Source organism: Anas platyrhynchos, chromosome 21 (genome assembly GCF_047663525.1).
Source record: "Anas platyrhynchos isolate ZD024472 breed Pekin duck chromosome 21, IASCAAS_PekinDuck_T2T, whole genome shotgun sequence".
NCBI lineage: Eukaryota > Metazoa > Chordata > Aves > Anseriformes > Anatidae > Anas > Anas platyrhynchos.
In genome coordinates this window covers 6,140,165-6,156,917 of record NC_092607.1, presented here as the reverse complement: position 1 = coordinate 6,156,917, position 16,753 = coordinate 6,140,165, and the positions used below count along the sequence as shown (strand labels likewise).

Sequence of the window (16,753 nt, the reverse complement as noted above, 5' to 3'; positions counted from 1 at the left end):
ACTGGATTTTGATCAGCATTTCCCATTTGCACTGGGCTCTTTACGAATTGAAATGTAAAAGGTCAAAGCTCCAAAAGCATTTTTCATTTCTAAAGAGGTTTGTTCACTACTGTAATTTAATAGCCATGCCAAAGCTGATAAGATTTTGGAATCTGTCCATGGCGTGTATTGATGTCACAGGTCAAAAATAAAGGCTTCAATGTAATTTATTTCTCCAAGCACAGTGAAGATAATAACTCAAGCACAGAGCAATATGTTAAAACTAAATTATATTCAATAAAGATGACTTATGCCAGTCTTCTAAAAACTAAATACACTTGGCTCAATTCAAATTTGCTCATCCCCATGGTATGGTAGCCTCCAAGAGGTCCTCAGGCATTGCACAGCGGCCAACGTGCCGCTGTGTGCTCTGAGAGCACTGCGAGGGGCAGGAGGTTGTTCCTCCTTTCTCTGTTCAAAATCAGGCTCAAGGAAGCATTTTCTTGCACCAGCTTCTCCTTCTGTTTTGCTTTCTGCTGGATAGAATGATGCATAAGAGCAAAAATCCTCTCCTGCTATAAATAGGGTCCGCGCATGTGATGCAGGGGGGAGGAGAGCAGATGCTGCACTCAGGGCTTCAGCTGGCATGTCAGCCTGTCACGTGCAGCTGGGGATGGGGGAAGGAGCCACTTCCAAAACACTGGGAATGAAAATTCTCTGCAGAATAGGTGCCGCAGAGGCAGGAAGGTAGAGCCTTTCCTCTTCCTCTGCCACCCAAACTGCAAACTGAATGTAAAGCACTCAACTTCAAGGTTGAGCTGTTTGTCCACTCACAGTGCAGAGCTCTAAGGCTGGAGCTGGCAGGGATTTGTTCTTCCAAGCAGGTAGTTACTGGGATCCAGAGGATGCAGGAAATCCATCCTGGTATGGAAGCCAGGTCTTAAACCACTGTCATTAATGGAGTGTTCAACCAGCAAATTTTAGTGCCAACCCTGACCTACCGTTTCGCTTTCACCCTTCATTGCAACTATTTCAGCACATTGCTTCCAAGAATTTCTTCACACGACAGCGGGTTTCCTTACATGTCTCTCATTGGAGGCAATGAGACTTGAATCAGGACACTTGCTTCTGACTGGATGTGATGGGTTATTTTAGGCAGTAACTCTACCCAAGAATTCATAAGATCATTAAAATGTTGTATTTGATTTCAAACAATTTTACAGCCTCGGAGGAGACATATCCAGGGAGAGGCAGAATGCCTGTGATCCCGGTATGCAGGCAAATACCAAGGCCGTTGTACTGGATAAACGTATGAGATCTGTGACGAGCCAGCCCTGTGATCCATAAAACAATACAATCTCTGCTGCTGTGCTTCTCAGGAGTTGCCCTTACTGCAACTACAAAGCACTGCTGAGAGCAGGAACGCTTCTGCAGAAGTTTGCACGGAGTTTGAAATCTTTACGTTATATGGATGATTCTGATTTTAGTACAACGTCTACACAACTAATAATTTGCATGTCAGAAAAAATTGCTTATAATCTGGGAGGCAGTGAGGTGGTTGGAATTCATCTAATATCACACACCTACGGAAAGCTGTGGGGATGAGTGAGGGTCAGCTCTTCTGTTGTCTCCAGACTCTAATGAAAATCCAGGCATGACTTCCTCTAAACAATGAGATATTTCAGCCAGGAAAAATCAACCAGTGCGAGGGAAAAGCAATCAAATAGCAGTCTGGGTTATGAAAATCAAAATAGTGAAAGACTGGTGGTGTTTACCTGCTATCACAACCGCAGCTCCAGAATGACCACCGGCAGGGACTGAACTGCCACTGCCAGCTTACAGGCAATAACCCTAGAGGCAGGGTGGGTGAGGACATCTAGAGCATGCAGGGGACAGCTGAAAAAGGAACATCAGCTTCTCCAAAATATACTCACAGAAGCAGCAGGAGAAGCTCTCCGCAAAACAAAGAACAAACAATGCTGGAAAATGCAATTTGAGTAAAGACCAGAGGAAGGAGATGGATCATGAAGGCAAAGTGGCTTCTCAAAGAAGTGACAGAAAAACTCTTCATCCACGCGCTAGGGTTGTAACTCTCAGGTTATAGCAGCTGGACCCCCTCGTAGGCCTTAACAATGAAAGATTCCAACAGTTAAAAAAAAAAAAAAAAAAGCAGCACACAAACCAGTTTTTAAAAGCAGGTAGAAGCTTTTTGAAGCTATGTGGTAGAAGGTCCATGAAGGTACTGACCTTGGAAAATAAGTCAAACTTTCAGCGTTAATAAAAATAGCAGTGAAATATTACACAGAAAACTCAACAGCAGTTTTCTCAAAGTTGAAGTCCGTCAGCATTGCTGAACTGGTGAATGTTCAGCAATGACAAAAAAAAAAAGACTGTTCTACAAAATGAGGGACTGGCAAAGCTTTGCAAGGGAACAGCAAAAAGGCTCCATGCTCCAAATAGGAAAGAAAAAATATCTGGTACACTCAGCAAAACGGAAGAGTTGGTTATGGTAAGCCCTAGGGGAGAAGTATTGTGTTTCAGCTCATAAGGCCACGTATTTACCATAAGCACAAATCAAAACAGCACTGATAGTAAGCCAAAAATCAGTAACTGATACAGAGCAACCTCTGGGGGCTCAGGGGGGCATCCTCATTTAACTGCTGGATTGCAAAAAGCATTCAGTGGTAACGGTGTCCATTGCAAGTGCATTTGGGGTGCCTGAAGGAGTAATGCAGGACAAGTGAAGGTGTGTGAATTCTGCCAGGTGCCATCTTCAGGGCCAGATGCAGGCAGGGGCAGCTCGTGGGCCTGATGCTACAGCAATGCTGAAGCTGAAGGCGCGTTCTTCCACACCCACTACTTGGCATTGCCACCAGCTTCACCAAGAAATAACCAACTAGTTTCCTTATGAAATGCTTTCAACGATAGCTATACTAAAAAACAATCAAATATTGTAATGACAGCATCACTCCTGTAAGTGACAGCTTAGCCAACACTGAAGTGAGGACCAGAAGGCTATGCAGAACTGTGGGGAAAATACTGAGAATTATTCAGGTTGAAAACAAGCCTTGCAAGAACTGCAGCAGTTTCAAAGTCAAGAACAGCTTTGCAAGGTAGAGATGACAATCAAGAAACTTCTTTGCATATTCTGGCAGCAAGGCACGGGGCCGTGGAGATTGCAGAAAGGGAACAATGCCATGAATTAGAAGGTGGCCATTGCCTCTACCAGCTTACAAAGGGATTTGGTTATCAAAACCCTGCAACTTAGAATCAAACCACGCATTTTTGCTTTTTTTTTTTTTTTTCATTTCTTTCTTAACATATGGATGTGAAAAAAATGGAAATCTGTGGCAGACACAGGCAGATATGACAGGCCTTTGAAAGCAAGTGCCTTAGGAAGCTTATGATGTTAAATGAAATTAATTTCTTAAAAACTTGGAAATTCATCAGAACTCAGCAATCACGCTCTCAGAAGTTGAAACCAAAAGATGTTTGGTTAAACATAAACTGTCTGTTAACTCTGCCTACTCCCAATAGAAGATAAATAACAGCAGCGTTACTGGGGCAGAGCCGTTGTCCATCTGGCCCAGTTTGCTGTAAGAGGTTTAAAAAAGCTCATTGGTGGAGCTGCTTCTCCTGTAGGTATGAGGTGAGTGGTGCTTGGTGACCACATTCAGGTAAATTTCACAGGTTTCGAGCCATTTGCTTGAGGTCGTAATATCTTTTTGCTGTCTATTATGTTCTTCAGCAGATTCAAGACCATTCAGTGACTTAACTGTCAGATCAATACTAGTGAAGGATATTAAAAACGTGTTCTTAAACAGAATGCTCTTGTTTGTTTGTTGACCAGCCGCTGGGCAAATGCTTGCACTGCACAGAAAGCAAACAGAAAGAGCCAGGATCCTACCAAACAGAGCTCGGGGAGGCTGAGCAGGATGACTCACGTTGGAGGAACCATGTAGCTCCACGAGGCTGGGGTTGTCCTAGGCAGGGCAATGGCAAACTCCCAACACAGAGCTGAGGTCTCCTTCCTGCTTTCTCTGCAGTTCATTATCCATCGCAGAGTTGTGGAATTAATAAGACTTTGGTGACCCTGGACCATGCTCGTAATGAGGAATGGACATTAGCAACACTAAAATGAGCACAGTAATTAGCACTGCCTATCTGCAGAGACCCCAGAACCCTCCAGCACAGAAAACAGTCTGCTTTTACACGTGGATTGTGTTTGAGTGCCTCTCTCCTTGATCTCTGATATACAGCGGGTTTGTGGACAGATGCCTCCAAAGCCTCTTTCCATCCCAACAGATCGCAGTATGCCCACAGCCCCCCAGATGACATTGGATGTGAGGATTTTGGCTTTCGGTGAGCACTACCATTACCGCTCAAACCAAAGCACCTGCAACAAGCTCAGCACCCCAGAAATCAGCACGTCAGATGGATGTGCACCCAGGATGGTCTGTGGTGAGTGATAAAGGGCACGAGCATCCCTGGTGCTGCGGAGCGAGGGGCTGCTGACAGCCTGATGGGAAAACCTCACAGGGCATAAATACAAGGGCATCCTTCCCACCGCTGGCGGCTCTTTACAGCTCTGACCTGCAGGGATCTGGGCTTTTTTCTGTAGCTGGAGGAATGAGTGGTTTACATATAAATTATCCGATGAATGTAGCCTTGTTTTCTGTTCATGAATCATTCATGGCCTGAGCCTGGTTTTGGCAAATGCACGCATTTTCTGTACGTCTCCTCGGAATCCTTTGAAGAGTGCTGAGCTGACAGCGGTGCCCAGGCTGCTCCTTTGGGTTTTCAATCCACGTGGCCTGCAGGCAGGTGAATCTCGTGGTCTCATTTTGGCCCCGTTCACTGCATGACTGATCTGTTCAGATCCAGGTGTAAACTGCTAAAGCCAACTAGTACAGTGTCTTCCTCGGCCTGACCCCCAGCTCCTGATGGCCACTTGCAGCTCCAGTAAGAGAACTTTGTCAGGCACCGCTCACACCCCACTGACACTGCTGTTTGAGGGCTGTGTCCCAACTTCTTGCTACAGAGATTTTCCTCTAATTTCAAGCCTAAATTAATTCCTGGCTTATTTAAACCATTTGTCCTTCCCGTACTTTGCACACCCAGTCTTCACCTAAATCAACAAAGTGCTTTCTTCCTCTCTCAGATGAACAGTGCTTGTGTTCCCCTGGCTGCCCCAGATCCCTTCACTGGACCATTTGCAGTTTGAATTTGTAGCTTTCGCACTTTTGGGAAGAGCTGCACACACAGCTCTGATGAGATGAGACCAACCTTTGTGAAAACGAATTAGTGCTTCCCTGAACTTCCAGCACTAGCTGGAAATCCCACTTGGATATATCTGACCATTTTATTCCTGAGACCATATAATTGGCCATTAATGGTTAACCTGTGACATTCAAGTACACTCGGCCACTTCTAACAAATAGCTGAATTTTTCGCGGCTGTTCCATAAGAACTTGCCCATACGTTATATACTATTGCATTTTATCCCACTTCTATTACTTCAGATTTCAAGGTCAGTCGTCAGTTAATAGCCCCATCCCGGTGTGCACTGACGATGCTCCCAACATTGCATGAGCTGTAAATGTCATTGGCACACTCCCACGTTCCCTTCCAAGGTCAGTGCAGAAATGAAATATGTTCAGTCCCGCTCCTGGTCCTGGGGGATGTTTACTGGTAACCTCACTTCAGAGCGATAATTCCCCTTTCAGTGTTTGCTGTCAGTGGCCTCCCTTTAGCCAGTGCTGTACCCACTTTACAGGTCCTGTATAAATTCTCCACGCTTTCAGTTGAGCTGATAATTTCCCATGTGGCACTATATCAAATGATTTCTTCGGTCCAGATAGATGAGATATCCTGCATTTCCTTTGTCTACAAAAATCATTTATCTTATCAATTTTATCACAAGCAGACACAGCTTGCCCAGCAGATTTTCATCGCTGGCAGGATGATCACGACCGCAACACAAACTTGGGGTGCTCCCTACAGCTATGCTGGACCTGTGCATTTGGAGAGGGGGCTCCAATTTCAGAGACAAAATCTCTTACAGTACTACCCCTGGAAATGACCCAATTTGCCACTGAGGCTGTGAACAGACAACTCTCACTCCCATCATGGAGCTTAAAGTCAATGCCAGCGATGTATTTTCTTACAGCAGGCAACTACAGCCCTGCACACCAAGGAGAGAAGACGAGGCATTTGCCTGCTTTATTTCGCTTGCTGTTATATATCTATTTGTTTATTGTAAGGGAAAAGTGCATGTTTTTTACACAAAACTGGTAAGTTTAGTGCTTTCATTTTATGTTCTGAGCAGTTAAGCCATTCAGCGTTTTAAGCGTAGCACCGGTTCTTTATAACTCAGTGCCGACAACAGGAGTGTGAGATAATGGAGCCTAAAGAGAGAGATTTTTCCATTCTTACATTGTTTCTGAAATATGGAGCGATCAAATGCACTCAGTAGAAGGTTTCTATCAGTAAATCTTCAGTAAAAGTGCCTTTAAAAAGTTAGACAGAAAAATTGTGGAAGGGTAAAAAAAAAAAAAGGCTTGTGGTTTCAGTAAAAACTCACAAAAGTTTTCTGAAAATTTCTTGCAGGCACTGCAGCAGGTTTTCTCCACTGTGGTTTGAAGGAAAGGGCTTGAGCCCCTTCTTATCTCAGCATTCACACAAGGAATGAATACCCAGAAATAATTCTGGGGGGTTTCCTCATCTGTGGCTCAGCACTCAGGCAGAAGAGGGAAGGGTTAATTTGAGCCGTGCTTTCCAAGCGCTGCAATCGCCAGGTGAGATCTGGGAAGCTGCTGCCATCCCCTCCAGGTGCCTGCCTCTGCTACGAGTTGTCCTGAACCTGCAGCAGAAATACCCTCTCCATTTCTCAGGCTCATCATGTCCACAAAATCCTGCCTGCTGGTTACAGCCCGCGTGTTCGTTGTTTCCAGATCGCTGAGAAGTTCTCATCCCTCCTGGGTGTCTGGTTTTAAATTCCTGCCTGGGCACATTTCCTGAAGTGAATAGAAATGTAGGACTTATCTGCACATGCCGTTGATAGGATCTTCTGCAAAAACTGCCCATGGGCAATTATGCATTGAAAGGGCAATTACACACACAGCAACCCAATTTGCATACAAAATCCAGCTCATTGCCAAGAACTGTATGTACATTTTTGTGCAGTATTCAGAAAATTGGGTACCAAAGATATAAATCCCTTCTTCTGGTATCAAATCACTTTTTACTACTGCAACCAGAAATGGAATAAAGGAGTCACATTAGCAAAATATTAATAGAAAACGAGCAAGGCCACATCGAATCAGGCTGCAGGTCTGCCTGGCACTGGTCAGGGGTCAGAGGAGCCATGCAGGAACAAGCCCAATGCATCCCAGGGCTCGCCGAGCATCTTCTGCCAGCATTTTGTGGAGCAGTGACTTTTGCAGTCAAAGGAGGGCTTTCAGTATTCAATAGCCTGGATTATTCAGAAATAAATGGGTTATTCTTGCAGATAAAAATTCAAATAGAGAATAAACCAATTCTATTTGCTCACATATGTCCATATCAATACAGTGTCTGATGCGTAAATATGCCACAGCAAGCAGATTCCTCTCCCTGCCTCTGCACAGCGCCTATGTGGGTGCTGTGTGTGCACCCGCAGCTCTGCTAGGACTGCCCAAGCCAGCATCAGCCACCCCTTCTCCACAGCCCTTTCCTGGGGCACCATCGGCCTTGGCTGTAAGGAGGACAAGAGGCAGAAATCTCTGGTTTCTTTGCACCATCACTGAGACTTATAAACCCTAGGCCGGGCGACGTTTTCATTCAGCTGGCATGTTTTGATAACCTTACTTCCTGCTGTCACAGGTATTCAGAGTTGAAAAATAAAGCCACCCTTTATGAAAGTGCATTTAATGAGAGTTTAATGTTCACGCAGTAAATTTGCGAGCAGCTGGATTTGTTTTTAAGTTTCCTTGACGTCTTTTATTTGTTTAATACATGGGTCTATAAAAACCATTTCTCTGCGCCTGCTAATGAGCAATAGGGGACTCAGCAATTTAAAGCCTGGAACGTGGCATCAAAATGAAGAATGCAGTAAAGGCTGCCGGAGCGGGGAGCTCCAGATGTGACAATCGGTGCTTTATAGGGCAGGAAGATGGAGCATAGGCATGTGGCTGTGGTGTCACACAAGCTATGTGCTCACAGACCCAGAGCTGTGGTTTCCATCAAGCTAAACGTGAGCTAATGAACTTGCTTCCTCTTTGTGCTAATGAGCTCAGCTTTAGTCCACGCTGTGATGGGAGCCTTGGCAAGGAAGGCTTAAGAGGATGGGTGAGAAGGAACAGGACATCTGTGGAGATCCCAGATGATCTGAAGCTGATTTCCACAGGTATAGCTGGACTCCAAAACTTCTCCAGTGCAGGTCTTCTCTGTGATTAAAAGTGGAGAGCACCAGGGCCACCATCAGCCACCCCAGTGACCCTGCCACCTCTCTGACACTAGAGCTGTTGGGGCTTTTCCTAAGAAATAGCAATGAGAAGGTAGTACCTACCCATGGCCATTGCACTGCACAAAGTGAAGGAAGCATCTGGGAGCCTCCAGAATCAGCTGGAGGTGGGGAAGACTTTCCTTGGAACATACTCCATCAGAAAGACAAAGACTGAAATTGAAGAAAAAATAAGATTCTCCTAATATATTTTAATCTGAGAAATTGTTTTGGAAAAAGAAATTGCTAGGAAAAAATATTTAAACTAGGGTGCTTTTTCTTGATGTCTTTAAACAAAGCTTTTCAAGCTACATAACAGCAGGACATTGATTTTATTTTAAAAGAATTAAAAGCTGCATAATGAAAGTCTTTCATTTCACAAGAAATATTTTTTACTCTAATTTCACTAAATGGATTTTATGAATTGCTTCAAGTTGATGTGAAATGATTTTCTTTTACATTTCCTTATTCAGGTTGTGCAACAGAGAGAAAAATCAGTTCTTTGCACAGCTTTACTCTTGAATATATTGAATTCCTCTGTGAAGATGGAAAGGATGGCAATCCTTGCAAACCGAGTAATTCAGATGAATAGTGTCTTCAGAGTCAATTACCACTGTGTGGAGCTGCTTCTCACTTCTGTCGCATCTGGACTCTCCAGCTCAATTTTTGCTCTCCCCAGAATTTCTGATTTTTCTCTTTTTTTTCCTTTTTTTCCTTTTTTTTTCCTCCAGACAAACTAGAAAGGGATCCCCTCTGTTGTGCACATGGATTAACTAGAGCAAGGAACTTTAGAACAAGTCCCAAATCCCAGAACTGCTGTACTGCATTATAAAACACCTCACCAGTACCTTTGTGCACTTTGGTCCAAATGTCATCTTCATATGAGAAGTCACTGGCAACCCCAGTCCTATCTGGTTTGAACTCAGCAAAAGGGGAGAAGAGTTTAGCTTTCCCCCAAAAGCGGATGGTCAAAATCCAGCCCAGCTCTGAGCCACCGCACAGGACACATCCCCCAGGGTCTCCTAATGGGTCACCACTAGTTCTTTCTTGCAGGCAATATCCATTTAAGGGAGAACACCACTAAATGTATAAATATCATGAATACCACATACATTACCGTTTGTGAAAGACAAGCATTTCATTTTCCTGCATTCATGTTGGTTTTAAAACACCAGAGCTGCTTGCAGCGCCAGTCTCTGCCTGCCCAAGCTACCTCTGTGTAGCAAAGCTATGAATTTAAAGCACTTTGTATGCCTACTGTAACAGTCCACCATGGGCAGAAAAACCCTCTGTTACCTCCTCGCAATGTTGGTGTCCATTATTTGCCTTCCTGTTTGGTCTGGCAACATGCTGGTGCACTTCCTATTCTCTATTGCTAGGGAGATAATAAATAAGGCCAATTATTCCTATCGGGGTTGCATTAAGAACCACTACTTCCTGCAGTGCAATGTAAATGCCACTTTTCATTCTTATTTTTATGATTCTTTAGCCAGTTATGGATCCATGTTGCTGTGCTTATATCAAAGGCAGTTTTAATTTATTTCAAGATTAAAATTTTATGAGAGATTGCATCAGATGCTTTTCTAAAATTCAAATAGACTGTGCCCACCACATTCCCTTCAGCTAGTAACTGTAACTCTATTTTAATAAGATATTGAATTTGTCTTCAAGATTATTATTTTTTTCTGCATAAACCCACCGTCAAAGAAATATTTTCTCCTTTTTTATTTCAGATTTACAAATTCAATGACTGTAGCTGACTGTGTCATACTTTTTCTGATGAGTAGGACAGTATTTACATTTCTTCCTTTCCTATACATTTCCTCCTCCTATAATTTCTCAGAAATAACTCAAGACAAATAAGTGACGCCATCTGGTAATCCCTTTATCATCCTAGGATGCATAACTCTTCAATTAGTTGGTCTCTATGTGTTTTACATATTTCTGAGGATTTGATTAATTTGCCTTATCTCTTTTTTTTTTTTAATGCTTTCTGTTCAGTTATGTATAAAACATCTTTAATATGAACCTGATTGTACTGCATAGACATACAGGTCATATTCTACCACAACACCCTGCACAAACCTGTTTTGTTCAGTGAAATGGATGCCCCTTGAGCTGTGCCACCTGCAAGGCTGGCTGCTGTGTGCTGGCAGGGACATCACCAACTCCACCTCCATCTCCCAAAACCACTCTTGGAATGATGCACATCAGGAGTTTGTGTTTCACTCCATCATAGCCTCTCCCTGAGACTGTTTCAGCTCTGATGTATAGCCTGATGTAAGGACATACATACCCTGTGTTGTGAGACTTTCCTCCGCAGAGGAGGAACCACTTCTTTCCAAAGAGACTGAATATTCACTAGCGGGGAAGGACTTCCGTAGCCCAGCTTGTGGTCACTGCATATCTGGTTCCGTATTGCCTTGATTACAGCAGCATCTTCCTCATCTTAGTGTATTCTCATCTCAGGCGGCCAACTTGCTTCTGTCAATAATAAAAATAAGTAGCAGAGCATCCAATGTATTATTGATCAGAAAATAAATAATTTAGTGTTTTTCAATAATTCAACATTGTCTTAAAAAGAAGAAAAAAAAAAAAAAAACACAAAACAAAACACATAAGGCCCCATGAACAATGAAGAAAATTCCCCAAATCCAGAGAGGGCTTTTGGGAAAAATGTAAAAAGGATAAAATCTGTGTTAAAAGCAGACATGCCTCTCTCATTTTTCAAAATGTTTTCAGGTTCGATAAAATAGTAGAGGGTTTGATGCACTTAATGATTCGCCTGAGCTGGTTGGGAGGGTAAAATATCTTTCCTACCTCAATAATTCATCAGAAATAATGTTGCAGTGGGAAGTATACGAAGGGTTGCACCCTGACGGAGCAAAGCAGCAAGTACCTGCTGCAGTACCGTGTTTACAAGGGACTGTTTATTTTATATGCTACTTCTTTCTGTCCTTAAAGAAACCATCAGCTCCTTCTCCTCTACTACAGCTTGTGCCAGATTTACTTATTTTCACACCTAGATGAAAAAAAAAAAAAAAAAAAAAACAACCTTCTTCTACTTTCTATGGCAATGGCCTGCAACAGCACACACTAGTGGTAGTTGGCTGAACATTAGATACTTGTACCACGTTTCTCAGTGCATTTACTGGGAGACGTATCATGCAAGCAATGAAGATCACTGCAAGCACTTTTCTCCTCTTGAAAAGTGCCTTTGAAAATTGGCACCAAGGAATTCTGTGGTTGCTGTCTTTTATCATATTTGCCCGGTTTACAGCTCCAGAGGGATGGTTTCCCTGGCGCTTAGTGCTGCATAGCTATCCATATCTGATCATTAAGTTTCCTTGGCTCTGATCCAGTAATCAGTCAAAACTTCTGCACTGACTGTATTTAAACGATGCCCCATTTCCGTATAGAGGTTATGAAGTGCTAATTTCATATAAAAAGAGGAAGGCTCTATCACATCGGAAACAGAGGGCTGATGAAATGGGATTACCATAAGCAAAGGAAGGGAGATTTACAAGAATCTCTGTCCTCCTCCAGTCCCTTAGCCTTCATGCCTCTTCCCATGCTCTTCTTCCAAGGGAACACTTGAACAAGCTCCAAACAGACCCGAGTCTGCAGCTCATGAAGGGGTCAAGCCAAGAAGCAGTGGCAGTACTGACACCTCACGTGTCCCCTGGCTCTTCACACTCTGCTGGTGTGAGTCCACACTGCACATTCACCCTGCTGGCGCTAGGCTGCTTTTATTATCTATTATTTTTTATTATTCTTGTTATTTAGCTAGAACAAAGTTAGCTTTGTTCTGCCTAGCCATTCTTGGAAAATAAGACGTGATTTGATTTTATTCTAGATGCAGACATTCAGTTTATTAATAATTATGTGAGCAACGGTAGCGTGCTAGACCTAGTTCACATGAATGGCAGACTCACTGAAAGAACTGGCCTGGCTGGGGGATGAATCACCATTCCTGCATCAGAGCTGTGAAGTTGGGATGAAATACGCTACTGATGCTGATTCTCTCCTCGTTTAGCTCCACTTCCTAACGGAGATCAAAGATCCTATCAGACAGATTTTATGAAGAGACAGTCCCTCATCACAGACTTTGACAAAAATTGTTTAAAGAAAAAAAAAAAAGGGGGGGGGGGTCTGGCTCTTCCTCCAGCAGGCGTGTGCACATCTGAAATGTCCCAAGTAAAGATTTTACAAACTCATTTCCAGAATTCGCAGGAGTTCTAATGAATCTCTCCGGCTCTCTGACGCAGAGGAAGGAATGCAGAAACATCTCATTAGTTTAAATTAAAAACAAACAAGTGAGAGGAAAATGCTGTAAAAAGGAGCCATCAAAGCATTAATGCTGTGAACATAATTTAAATAACAGACTTCTATGGGACACAAGTGAGAATTGGGGCAGTGGAAGAACTTGGGCTTTGGGGTTTTTTTTGGCTTGCACATCAGCCGTGCAGCTCCTGCTGAGTCCCAGGGGCAAGGCATGCTCAGAAACAACCAGAAGGAGAGCAGTGGACAGGGGTGGATGTTCACTAAATACTCATACTCAAGCCAAACCTGTTCTCACTGACTTCCAGAGCTGCCACATCACCATGAAAGCCTGTGCTTGCCTTCCAAGCAGCCAAGTCACCTTTCCAGCAATAATGGTGCAGCCTACGGCAGCTCTGAAGGTACTTTACCAGTCCAAGATAACATCCCTAGTACTCTCTCTGTCCTTTCTTAGCTGCTGTATAAATATAAACATGTGCTACCATGACTTGAAGTCCCATAATACTGGGGTTCCATAGAATTGGAGTAATTTATTCCATAAACCAGGCCAGCTGAAAAACAAGATTTGTATTTCCACGACAAACGCATTTCAAAACTTGGTCTCACTCTGCATTGCAACCCTCTCCACCTTCTGCCCGTTTAAGTCAACATTCCTGGAAAAAAAAAAAAAAGAAAAAAAAAAGAAGTTTTTAAAAATCCCACTTACAGACCAAAATCTCTGGTCTTCACCAACAGAAGTTTGCCTTGATGATGGGTGTGCTGGCCGTCTGCTATTGATGACTGGAGATGGTTTTCCCTGGAGGGGACAGTCCTCACTGTATTCTAGCTCCTGCTGTTCTGCTCCTACCTGGAAAGAAGGAAAAGAGCGAAATTCAGCATGAGAAGCCTCCGATTTGTTCCCTGAGTGCAGCTCTGTTGCCGCACCCTCAATGAGCTGCACACCAAACACTTTAGTTAATTGGCAACAAATTGGGAGATATGAGTTGATTGCAATAAATATTTTATTAATTTAAAGAAACAAAAGGTTGCATCCCTTCTAGCCCAGTTTGATTGTGCACAGTCGCACACATTAATATGTAATTGCCACATCAATTGGCAATCGTGGGCTCAGAAGGAGCTCATTAGGAAAAATACTTCTGCATGTATCCTCAGTAGGTGTCAATCAGCATCGCGCCATTGAGATCAATGGAACTAGGCTTATTTATAGAGTAAAAACAACAAAAATTCACCTGGAAAATAAATCCTACAGTATTCTCATATTTAAGCTAGACAGAGGAAAAACTGGTTTTTCTCTGCATTTTTTTTATTTACTTAAAAATGCAATTTTTTCTGTACCTCACCTATGCTTAGAAACCAGGTATTATTTTTTGTGCCTAACACTGTAAATAAAATACAAACATTCAAAACTAATAATGCTGTAGCTCTCCATGTCCCGTGTTTGCCTTCTCCACTCCATCCACCAGCACAATGTGAGGGGCATCTCTGTCTGGGGGGGTGGGAAAACATCTTACGTTCTTTCTGTCTCCAGTTTCGAGGTTTTCATGATAAAATCAAATGCAGGCTATGGCAGAAACATGTGTGGCAAAGCAATGACAAGAAGTGGTTGAATTATTCATGGTGAATAAATTAGCGATGAGCACAGGCCCTTCCCAGTGCAGGAAGTCTCTGTGAGTTATCTCCGAGGTGGTGGAGCCCTGTGCATGTCCAGAGAAGCTCCACTTAACTGGACAGACTTTCTGGGGAAATTAGTGCCAGGATCAGACCTGTAACTTGAAACAAAGCACTGGAGCTGTTGCTGTAGTTATGCTTCATTAGCAAATATGGATTTCATTTTCATCCAAATGTTGCACAGCAAACCACTGATTTCCACACAATTTTTGATGGAAAAAAGTCAAAATAAAGCACTTCTCTCTCATTTTGATAGGGGAAAAAAAAACCAAACACATCACCTATTTAACTGACTTTTTTTTTTTTCCTTTCCTGCGTCATTCTGATGTTCTCACATTGTAGAAAGAAAGAACCACAATTATATCACTAACGTTCTTTGTAACACTTTCATCCTGTCGGAAAGGTAAACAATTTATCTCTTCTTTGTTTTTTAAATTCAAAGTTTTTCCGTAGAACAGAAATTCCTTTTTTCTGACCAATCTGCTGTGCGGATGGGATGAATAATTTTTCCGGCTGCATTTGCTTCCTAAGTTGTTTACTTTGACTACTTACTAGTCATTCTGTGGGATATCTGAGCTGTCACTGAAGTCATTTTGGCTTTCCTTCTGCTCCTGGAACAGAGGACAAACTGTTTAAACAGAGGAATAACAAACGACGAGCAGCAACTAAAGAAATGTAAATAATTCATAACTAGTTGTTTCTGCGCATCCTGGCACGGCCATTCCCCAACAGCTATGCACACAGAGATCTGTTTGTGCAGCGATACCCCAACCCCTTCCCACCGCTGTTCTCAGGCAGCAGCCTGGAAGCAGAGCTGAGAGCTGCGAGCGGCTGTATGGAAAGGGGGGAGATAAGGCACAGAATTACAGAATTTCTAGGTTGGAAGAGGCCTCAAGATCATCAAGTCCAACCTCTGACCTAAAATTTCTAGGTTGGATGGTGCGAGGGGTGAGGCACGGTGCGAGGGGTGTTCCTGTCAGGAGAAAGGGCAATGGGTCCCATTTCACTGGCACTTGGTGTATGGAACCACAGAACCCACGGGTTTGGGTGGGAAGGGACCTCAGAGCCCACCCAGAGCCACCCCCTGCCCCCAGTCCCCCCCAGCCTGGCCTCGGGCACCCCCAGGGATGGGGCACCCCCAGCTCCTGGGGCAGCCTGGGCAGGGCCTCGCCGCCCTGGGAATGAAGAATTTCCTCCTTCCACCCCACCTGAGCCTGCCCTCTGCCAGTTTAACGCCATCCCCAGCCTGTCCCTTCCCCCTGCAGGCTCCCTCCCCTCGCTCCTGCAGCCCCTCAGGCCCGGGCAGGCGCTGGGAGCTCTGCTGGGGCTCCTCTGCCCCAAACCCAGCGCCCCCAGCCCGGCTCCGTGCACGGGGCGCTCCGTGGCTCCCCCCGGCCCCCCCCCAGCTCCTCACGGGGGCCGCCGCGGGCAGGGGGCGGTGCTGCCGCTGCTGCCCCGTGCCCTGTCGTGTCATGTCGTCAGCCGCTCTCGCGATAGCTGCGGGCTCCCCTGGAGCCTGCCCGGCTCAGCCCCTGCTGTGGGGGTTTGTGCGTGAGGGCATGGAGCTGGAGGGTTTAACCCCTGGGGCTAAATGATGTCGTTTCCTTAGGGGGACTTGTAAAAAAGATGGGAGCGTCTCCTTGCTCCTTGGTGAGTTTTGGTGGTTTTTCCTCCAGCTCTGCACAGATGCAGCACAGGGGGGTCCCTGTGGTACCCAGCCTGCACCCAGCAAGGGCGACCCCACACCAAGCACCACGCTCCCCACACGGCCTGTCCCCACCTCAACCTCCACAAACACCAAATTTGACCAAGAAATGGGGCCAGGCGCTTCCCTCAGCAGCCCCCTGCCCCTCCTGGCACTGCGGTGCAGGCTCCGGGCACCTCAGCCCCACTGCTCGGCCCCAGCCCGGAGCAGGGTCTGATGGCGGTGCCCGGGGTGCAGCTCCTCGCCGGCCTGTGCCAGCTGATGGCTCTGGGAGATGCATGCAGGGCCCTCAACCTTCTGTCTGAAGCTGTTCTTCAGGAAATAATTAGCGAGTAATCAAGTAATTCAGACTTTTTGGTTTGGCACGGGGACCATGTGTTTCTCCCACCGTATTGAAATCTCCATGCTGTCAACTCAGAAAGTAATGACAGTGGTAGCTAGGTGAGAGTGGATACATTTTGGGATGATGCCCTGCAGACAGCTTCCCAAGTGACCGTAGAATCATCCCCCAAGAAAAAAAAAAAGTTTTCCATTGGCCCCCTTCTGAATCTTCCCTCTTGATTTTTCCATGGTTCCACCAGCGCAGCCATTCACTGGGCTTTTCTCCTCCGAAGTAAAGGGCCGTTATTTGCACAAGG

The 16,753-nt window shown here is 44.7% G+C and overlaps 1 long non-coding RNA gene across 3 annotated transcripts; it reads right to left on the bottom strand.

Annotated features, from left to right (window-relative positions):
- Positions 1 to 2,162: 2,162 nt before the first annotated feature.
- Positions 2,163 to 15,910, bottom strand: LOC110351346 (uncharacterized). Of its 3 annotated transcripts, none has more exons than XR_011804463.1 (6): positions 15,825 to 15,910; positions 14,963 to 15,021; positions 13,449 to 13,589; positions 10,758 to 10,945; positions 8,528 to 8,635; positions 2,163 to 6,995 (listed from the first exon to the last, which is right to left on the bottom strand). It is a non-coding gene; the product is annotated as an uncharacterized lncRNA (long non-coding RNA). The 3 variants fall into 3 exon arrangements; XR_011804462.1 differs by lacking the exon at positions 2,163 to 6,995 and adding an exon at positions 7,003 to 7,453; XR_003501549.3 differs by lacking the exon at positions 2,163 to 6,995 and adding an exon at positions 7,933 to 8,405.
- Between the last annotated feature and the right edge of the window lie 843 nt (positions 15,911 to 16,753).